We start from the raw sequence: 10011 nt of genomic DNA, 5'->3' as shown, positions 1-10011 counted from the left end.
TCTCTGTAAATGTTTATGAAAATTAATAAAATATAGAAAAAAAAAGAAAAAGTGAATTAGAACCAACCCGTAGCTGCCCCTTCAGTAGATTTTCAGAGTCAGTAAATTGCAAGGGAGGCAATTGCCCATCATTCTCCTGCAGAGCAGCTGGTGGATCCAAAGCATATGTCTTTGGTATGCAGCACAGCTTCTTACCACATACCAAGACAAAGATGCTTAAGAACTGATAGAAAGGGCAGGATCATATAGCAAGCACTGAAATCTGTTTCATTTAGGTGCGTAAAAAATGGTGTAGACATATGGGTCCATTTGACCTCATTTGACACAAAGAAGAAAAATCTCCACCAACAGCAAATCAAGCTTGTTCCTATGGGGTCAGACATGACCTCCCAACTCTAAACATTAGTATCTGTGCCCCCACCCCCCGACTCATTTTTAAATCAATTTTCACTTTCTCGTCTCTTCTGGGTTCAGTAATTCATTACATTGGCCACATAGAACTTGCAGGCAATATTCACAATCACAGGTTTTTTTTCAGAAGTAACAATTTTTAATTCAAGATCCAAAATAACACAGGATACAATCTTTTGGTCAGGACAGTCTTATTTCGTATGTGTCCTAAGCAGGTATTTCTGGGGCCTTCTGCCTCAAGATCTTGGCTCAGGCAAGTACTGCAAAGCTCTTTTATCTCTGCCACTGTTGGTGCTCCCCAAAATATTCTGCTCCACTTACTGAGCAAGCCTAGGCCTGTAAGCACTTAGTCTGAGAACTGGGAGTTGGCAAACCAAGCTCCCTGACAAATGCCTGAAGGTACCCACTCCAACAAAAAAAATCTCTAGTTGGTAGGAACTCAGTTCTCTCACTCATGTATGTTTGTTATCTGTTTCTTTGTTCTGCTGCCTCTGGTTTCTCTACCACAATTGCTCACCATCTCCCTGTTGTCACAGCTGTCTTCTGGCAAAGGAGTGTCAATTCAGAGAGCTCTGGTACAAAAGGCATGCCTGATGCTGCCTGGCTTTTTTTGGTGATAGTGAGAGTCCCTTTTCCAGGCATGATGGCAAAACCAATCAATTCTCATGCTAATCTTCTTTACAATTTATTTTCTGGCCCCATCATAAAGGTGTGCCATCTACTTTATTTAAGTTATTAGCATGCAGTTCTGTTCTCTTGGTGAGTCACAAACACCTCACATTTTCATAGTTCTAACAGTCATGTGCCTGACCCAACTTACATGACTGGCCCAAGCCATGGTATTTTCCAATTGTAAAATTACATTTCAAAGTTGGGCAATGAACAAAAAAGACTGAAGAAGAACTGATACCTTTGAATTGTGGTGTTGATGAAGAGAATTGAGCATACTATGGACTGCACAAAGAACAAATCTGTCTTGGAAAAAAGTGCAGCTGAAGTGCCCCTTAAAAACAAAGACTCTGAGTCTTTGCCTCATATTCTTTGGGCATGTTGTCAATAAGGGCCAGTCCTAGAAAAGACATCATGCTTAGGAAAAGTAAGCGCAACAGAGGAAATAAAGACCTTCAATGAGATGAATAGGCACGGACACAATGACTACAACAGTGGATTTAAGGATTTAAGCACATCAATGGGACAAGGTTTTGATCTGTTGTACATATGGCCTAAAAACATCAGCCAATCATGTGATGAATGGTACAGATACTATGAATCAGCACAACTAATTCAGTACATTTTAGAGTTGCAAGGATGTATCTGTGCAGGTTGCTTTGAAAAATATACCATAATTAGGTCCTTCAGTTAATACTGAACTTTAAACTGGTTAACCGAAGTCAACAGCAAAAGTCTGTTTGGCCTTGTTAACGCAACACTGAAATTGCAATGTGTTCCTATTAAACTATCTGACTCATGCTGAAACCGTAGATTTTGCTTCAATTAGTAAGAATACTAAGTAAAAAGTGTTCTTCAAACAGCCTGAAATACTCCCACTATGTCAACAGACTCCATAAAGACTGAGTTTTGAAGTACTTTTACACAATGGGCAAAAAATGGGGAAGGATTATTTGCAAGCAACAGGGATTCATTGAAAAACAGTATTAGTCACCCAGAGCTTAACAAAGACCAAGTACATATATTGTTTACCTGATGTGAATCTTGGAGCAAAGATTAGAAAAAGCAAGTGTGTTTAAGGGTAAACAAGGAAAGAAAGCCATGGATTAAATATAATAGCATTCTCCATCTGGAAAAAGAAAATCTAAGGATGAGACTGAGTTCCATTAACAAAATCAATTTCTCATACCACTTCAGGAAGCTCTGGTGGCCAACTGGTAAGAAGCTGCACTGCAATTCCATGGTTTGAATCCACCAACTGCTCTGAGAAAGGATATGCAATCTTTTCCCATGCAACTTACTGCCTCTCAAAACCTGCTATAGCATCAGCTATGGTTTGGTTCCAACTCATCAGAGCACAACAAAAACAACATACCACTTCTGTCATCATGTCACCATAAGGACCCCACAGTCACTACATCGACCACTCAACTCAACAACTCAACTCATTGCCTAATAGTCAGAACCCACTCACATCTGGCCTTCCACCAGATTTTCAGAGGCTGCAAATCGTGTGGGAGGAGATTTCCTATCTTCCTCCCATGTAGCATCTGGTGGACTAAACTTGTCTGCCTTTGGAGTGGCAGCACAACTCCTTAAGATAGTAGAGTTCCCTACCTAACAGCTAAGAACATTAAAACAAACAAATAAACAAACACATGTTGTTAGGTGATGTTGCATGTACTACACCTCACCACTACCCAGTGAACAACAGAAGAAACTCTTATCCTATGCAGCACCATCTTCAAATCTCTAACATGCTTGACCCGTTGTTACAGTCACTGTATAAATTCAGCCCATTAAGAGTTGACCTCTCTTTCTCTGATCTTCTACCTTTTCCACCATGATTTTTTTTTCCAAGGACTGGTCTCTAATGTCCAAAGTATGTGAGATGAAGTTTTACCATCCTTGCCTCGAAGAAGTACCCTGTTTATACTTTCTTCAAGACAGATTTATTTGTTATTTTTATTATAAATTAGAAATTCAATATTCTTCACCAACACCATAAGTCAAAGGCAGTGATCATTCTTTGGACTTCCTTATTCATTGTGTCATTTTCAGATTTATAGAAAGCAATTGAAAATAATATGTGGCAAAGAGTTGCACTGCCAGCCCAAAGATAGACAATTCAAATTCACCAGCTGTTCTGCAGGAGAAAGATGGACAATCATCTTCTGTGAAATTTAAAACCTCTGAAAACCTGCTGGAGGGTCAACTACATTGGTTCTCTCTTGACTGCACATAGCAACAACAACATGGTTTGGATAAGGCACACTTTAATCTTTAAACCAGTAGATTTGCTCTTTAGCAGATCAGAGAAGTCCTTGATGGCAAATATCCCCAATGTAACAAACACATCTTTGGATTTCCTGACTGCTGCTACCATGGGTATTGGTGTGGAATTAAGTAAAATGGAATCAATCCTTCACAACTTCTATCTTTTCTCTATCAATTATTATTGGTTCAGGGATCCTGTTTCCAGCCAATTGGCCAGGTAATTGTATTCTAAATTTCTTGATATAGGCTAGTGGGCATGTCCAAGGTTGCATGCCTATTAGAATAGCTCAATTGATATCCCATCAATTCCGGCCTAGGTTATTGTTTTTCTGGGTTTTTGTTGTTTTGTTTTTGTTGTGTTTGTTTGTTTGTTTGTTTGTTTATTTTACCAATGCCTTCAGAGTAACCTAAACTTCTTCCTTCATGACCATTGGTTCTTGATCATATCAACTTCGTGAAATGGTTCCGTGGTTACCAATTCTTTTTAGTACAGTGACTTTATGTTTTCCTCCTTTTTTTTCCCCTTCCTGCATCATTCAATATTTTTGCTCTTAGACTAGAATCCTTCAGAATTGTGACCCAGGAATTTGTTCTTTAGTTCTTTTAGCTAGAAAAATACAAAAAAACCACAAAAATCCTTCTCTTTTGGATTTCTAACTTCAGTTCTTTGCACATACCATATGTTGCTGCCTGCTTAAGCTACCCTTTGAAACCTGTTGTTGATTGCCATCAAGTCGAGCACAACTCATAGCAATCTTATGACCAAAAGGCCTGAAGCCTTTCTATAACTTTCCAGAGGTATGTTGTTTGAGAAGTGGATGCCCCTCCCCCTCATTATAAGTTGCAAATCACGACTGCTCTTATTTCACTCTCATAATGAACATCTGTCTTCATTTTCTATGCCACTGTAACAGAAAAACCACAAGTAGGTGGCTGTAACAAACAGAGATCTAATCTTTCACAGTTTGTTGTTGTTCTTAAGTGCCATCAAGTCACCTGCGACTCATAGCGACCCTATGGACAACAGGAAAATCTGCTTTATCCTGTGCCAATCTTATTGTCTCTGACACACCTACCTCTATTGTCCCCGTCACTGAAGCAATCCATCTCACAAGGGTCTTCCTCTCCTGCACTGTTCCTCCACCTTTCCAAGAATGATGTCCCTCTCCAAGGACTGGTCCTGCCTTTTAATATGTCCAAAGTATGTCAGATGAAGCTTCAGAATCCTTGCCTCAAAGGAGCAGCCAGGTCTCACCCTCTCTAGGATGAACTGATGTGTTCTCCTAGCAGTCCATGATATATTCAACACTCTTCTCCAGTTTAGGAAGCTTTAAATCCAGAGTCCCAGCTGTGAAGTAAGTTGCTCTCTCTGTGTGGGTTAGGAGGAAGGTCCTTGATTTCTTTCAGCATCTGTGGCCCATCTTACTTGGTGAATCTCCATGTATCTTGTATCCATTATCCACTGGTGTTAGCAGTTTCCTAGTGTAGAGACCCAGAATGAAGTGAATTGTGTGTTCCTTCTGGTCTCTGCTGACTTGTTTAATTGCTTTTATAACTCAAAAGCTGTGACTCAAAATACAGCCTAGTCTTATAGATTGTATCCTACCTACTTAACAACTAACACTAATCATCTCATTACCACCATTATTGTTTACCTTCCAGTCAGAATAACCCATAGCTGACCCTCCAGGTAGGTTTTCAGAGGCAGTTAATTACTTGAGAGGAGATTGCTCATCCTTCTCTCCTTGGATCAGCTGGTGTTTTCCAACCTTGTTCATTCAGGATTATAGTGCAGCTTCTTGCCAATAGGTCACCAGTGCTCCATAGGAGTTGGTATTTACAACATATTGGATAATTACATCAAAATAGAAAATAATAACATAAAATGGAGAATTATGCCTGGATAAATTGACACATATTTTCCAGGGACACAATTCAATCGAGTCCCATCCCTTTTCAAAATGCCTTATCCTTGAGCTCTGAAGTTGTACACTGGGTGCTTAGGCATTGAAAACAACATTGACTAAACATGGACATGCTCCAGGCCCCAACTCTGCCTGAACTTGTACTAGGAAAAGCCTGCACTTTTGGTCTCAATTAAAAACACTGCCACATGTTTGCTATTAATAATGGCAGCAATTTAGTTCTGTTGAAATTGAAAGCCTTCAATTCACTTTGAAAAAACCTAAATGTATTTCACATGGTTTCAGTCATGTTTCAAAGGTTTCTTCTTTAAAGTTTCTGCTGTTTTAAAAATACACTTCAGCTTCAAGGTTTGTGATTGCCATTTGGTTTCTAAGGACGTATATACATATACACTCAGAATGAAAGAGAGATCACATACATATGTAAAAGTGTATTTATGTTTATATTTATGTAGGAAGTCATGTTTATATGTATATGTTGTGATCAAATAGTTCTGCTTTTTGAGGTAACTTGTCATATGATTATAATTTAATCATTTGGGTTTTCTCCCTGGCATTTTAACTTAACATTATGAAACAGTATGAAAAAATAGAACATTGAAATGAAGAAATATAATTGTTGTTAGCAAACCACATGTGAGAAATGTATGTTTTATGTGGCATTGTCTTGAAAGAACATACGATTGTTGAGGGTTGTTTAAGCAAATCATTAAAAGAAAACTCAAAACAATTAACAGTCAAATACATAGAATGACAGATGAGCTTTTGATCACATCAAATGTCGAAATTTTAATAGTCCTTTGTCATGCACTGATCATTTTAATAAAAACAAAAGATACTATGAGTCAAAAGAATTACACTCATCTCCAAACAAGGGCTTTTGTCTGAGAAGCTGGTACAGATCAAGAGAAGGCACCTGGAAGTGATTAGTGGGAAAGATTTGGCTCTCATGAAATAAGCAACAAATTCTCTACCTTGATTTGGTTTTCTAAAAGATTCATGGTGTTCGTTGAATAATTAATTTTAGTTGTCCCATTCTACTGAATAGACAAAAAAATGTGGATATATAAATCAAGTGATCTATTAAAATGGAACATTTCTACATTTCTCCCCCCTCCCCCATGCATCTGCAGTCTGTAGGTGGGTACCAACGTGTTAATTCACCTATGATAGCCTTGGTCCTTTTTTTAAAAAAAAAAATCTTTTTAATTGATTTTTTATATAACAATACCTTTACAGTATATTTCATTCACCTATATTGTTTTTAACATCTTTCATTTATTTCATACTTCATACAATAATTCATGTACATTTATTTTACATTATTTTTTATATTAGTTTATCTACAAAAGTCAAATACCCTGCTTTTCACACCAGATCCTTCCCATTTCCCCAACACCTCCCATTAAATTGTATGACCCATAATTAATCCACCACCCCTGCAGGATTAATGATTTTGTAAATTACTACCTAAAATGGGAGGGACTGGAGAGCATTATGCTAAGTGAAGTAACTCAGTCTCATAAAGATAAATACTGTATGTATAGGACCATTATTATAGAGCATTTAAAAGGACCCAAGGAAGGAAGGGGAGGAGTTTAAACATAGGGTCACACGAGGGACTGGTAAAGGAAAGGGGAAAGGTCTGGTGTGAAAAACAATGTATGTGAACTTTGTTTGTAAACCAGTATAAAATTATTATTTGACTTGAGAGGAACTGAAGAGCATTATGCTGAGTGAACTCAGTCTCACAAGAACAAATACTATATAAAACCATTATTGTAGAATGAGTATGAGGATCCAAGCATCAGGGGAGGGTGGAAGCATTTCTACATTTCTGATGGATCAGAAATTAAAATTTTGTTTCTTCACTTGTTCATTACTTAAGCAGTAGTTACATTGCAGATGCTCAATACATATGATGTTTTAATAATTATTTAGCAAATATTGGAAATTTTTAACTGATATTATATTACGTATTACTGTATTTTTTTTGTTTGGTTTGGTTTCTTGGTTTTTTATTTCATTGGTTTTCATAAAATCATTCACATACATTATGCTTTATAGTATAAATTACAGTTGATCAATGCCTTTTATTATGTCTTATCAAATCCTCAGTGTGCCACGCCTATTCTTTCATACCACATACCCAAGCTCTAATCCCCCGCTGCCCTAGTATTTTCCCCTCCCCTTTCTCCTTCTTCTTCCCTTCCCTCTCTCCATTTGAACAATTACACATATCCTGCTCCACGTTGTTAATTATGAAATCTGTAATTGCCCTTTTGTTCATTCTTCCCAGGTTGGTTCACCCTTCCCAAGGTGATTTAAGATTTTCATTGTCTTTCTCAACAAGTTGGAAATAGAAATATCATTTGACACAGCAATTCTACTACTGGGAATATACCCTGAAGGAACCAGAGCCATGGCTCAAACAGATATATGAACACTCATGTTTATTGTTGCACTGTTCACAATAGCAAAGAGATAGAAGCAACTCAAGTGCCCATCAACAAATGAGAGGATAGAAAAACTACGGTACATTCATACAATGGGATATTAAATAGCATTTAAGAACAATAAACTGATATAATTTTACACAACATGGGGGACCCTGGAGGACATTATGCTGAGTGAAATATCTCAGTCACAAAATGACATACAACTGCAAAACCCAGCTGTTATAAAATAGGACAGACATGGGGGGCAAGGATAGAATGGGGAAAGAGTGGACAGATAATGAAGAGTGCATTAGATCAGATGAGGGGAAGAGCTGTCCAAAAGAAGTATATGATTAAGATTATATGTATGACAACAACCTGGAACAGGGGTGCATTGCAGAGAGCTGGGGGAGGGAGAAGGGACGAGGGTAAGAAAATGTACAACAATTAAAACATGAAAATAAAACAGTTTCAATATATTTTTTAAAATACAAAAAAAAATATTTTCATTGTCAGTACATTCCATTTCTACACTCCTTGCCCCCTTTCCTGAAACATCCCCGTTTTCACATAGTGGTCTTGTATAGTAGTTCTCCTTTTATGGTTCAACATAATGTTCTCTAGACTTGTTCATGCTGTGTAGTATTTTACAAATTCTTCACTGTTTTCTAACACTGAATAGTTTTCCATTGTTTGAATGTACCATAATTTCTCTACCCATTTGTTAGTTGATGTTTCTATCTTCTCATCATTGTTAATAATGCTATAATAAACATATGTATACATAGATCTGTTTGTGTCTCAGTTCTGCTTTCCTTAGGATATATTCCTAGTAGTGGGATAGGTGGATCAATAGGATTTCTATGGTCACCTTTTTGAGGAAATACCAAACTGGTTGTACCATTTTACAATCCTGCCTCTCTTAAACCAAGAGAGGTCCAATCTCTCTGCATCCTTGTCAACACTTATTGTTAGCTGTCCTTTGAAACTTTGCTGGGGTGAGATGGTATCTCATTGCTGTTTTGATTTAAATCTCTCTAATTGCTAGTGATTTTCAGCATTCATTCATATGTTTGTTGGCCATCTGAATATTCTTCTTAGTGAAGAGTCTTTTCATATCTTCTGCCAATTTCATAATTGGATTATCAGTCTTTTCCTTGTGGAGGCCCTGTAGTATTCTGTATATTTTAGTTATGAGTTCCTTGTCAGAAATGTCATTGTCAAATATTTTTTCACAGTCTGTAGCCTTTCTTTTCATCCTACTGAAAATTTTTCTTAATGTACACTAGGTTTTTACTTTTAGAGTATCTCATTTATTTTATTTTCTCCTGATTGTGTGCTATTGGCTCCGGTTGCCAGCCTATTCATGCCTTAAAAGGGCTTATAAATTTGTCTCTTGTTTATTCGTATATTTGTTTTTCTTTGATGGTCTTTATAGTTATTAGTTTTACTGTTAGGTTTCTGATCCACATTAAGTTGGGTTGTTTTTGTGTATGGAGTGAGATGTAGACCATGTTTCCATTTTCTGCAGGTAGAAATTTAGTTTTGCCAAAAAGGTTTTTTGTTTGTTTGTTTGTTTGGGTTTTTTTTTTTTTTTGGTACCAAAAAGGTTTTTAAAAGAGGTTCTTGTTTTCCCACTTAATAGATTTTTGTCGCCTTGGCAAATATCAATAGACAATAGGTAGACAGGTTGATCTTTTTTTCTAGAGTCTATTCCAATTGGTCTGTGTGCCTGTTGTTGTACTAATACAATGACGTTTTTGTTACTCTAGCTGTTTAGTAGATTTTGAAATCAGGTAGGGTGATGCCTCCTACTTTGCTTCTATTTTCAGAAATCTCTCCTGAAGATATTTTTATTGTTTATTTTGGATATCTTTCTTTACAAATAAAATTGTAAATTGCCTTTTCTATCTTGTTGATGGTACATGCAGAACGTGCTCCTGGGCAGAGGGGAAGCCTGGAAGCTGCGCACCAGGGGAAGTCACCTCAGATAATAGCGAAGAGGCATCTTTCAGGTACACAGGAAAAGCCGTTGGTCCCTCGGGCCTGCGGCCCTCGGGCCACAAAGGAAAATATAATATACACAGGAGTTCTACAGGACACGCCACCTTCCCTTGGAGACAGTACAACTAAACTTAAGAGACACTGGTGAAAAGAAAAAAATTGTCAGCAGTTGATGTGTTTGGAATCACAGAAGCCAAGAAACCTTAAGATACAAGCTGTCAGACCATGGATTGGACAATGGAAGATATTTTCTGAAGGGACTTGGCAGATGTGAAGGGTTATCCTGG

Source organism: Elephantulus edwardii, unplaced genomic scaffold (assembly GCF_000299155.1).
Source record: "Elephantulus edwardii isolate Elephantulus edwardi_28Jun2011 unplaced genomic scaffold, EleEdw1.0 scaffold00196, whole genome shotgun sequence".
Classification (NCBI taxonomy): Eukaryota; Metazoa; Chordata; class Mammalia; order Macroscelidea; family Macroscelididae; genus Elephantulus; species Elephantulus edwardii.
Note: the sequence above shows the minus strand (reverse complement) of the source record.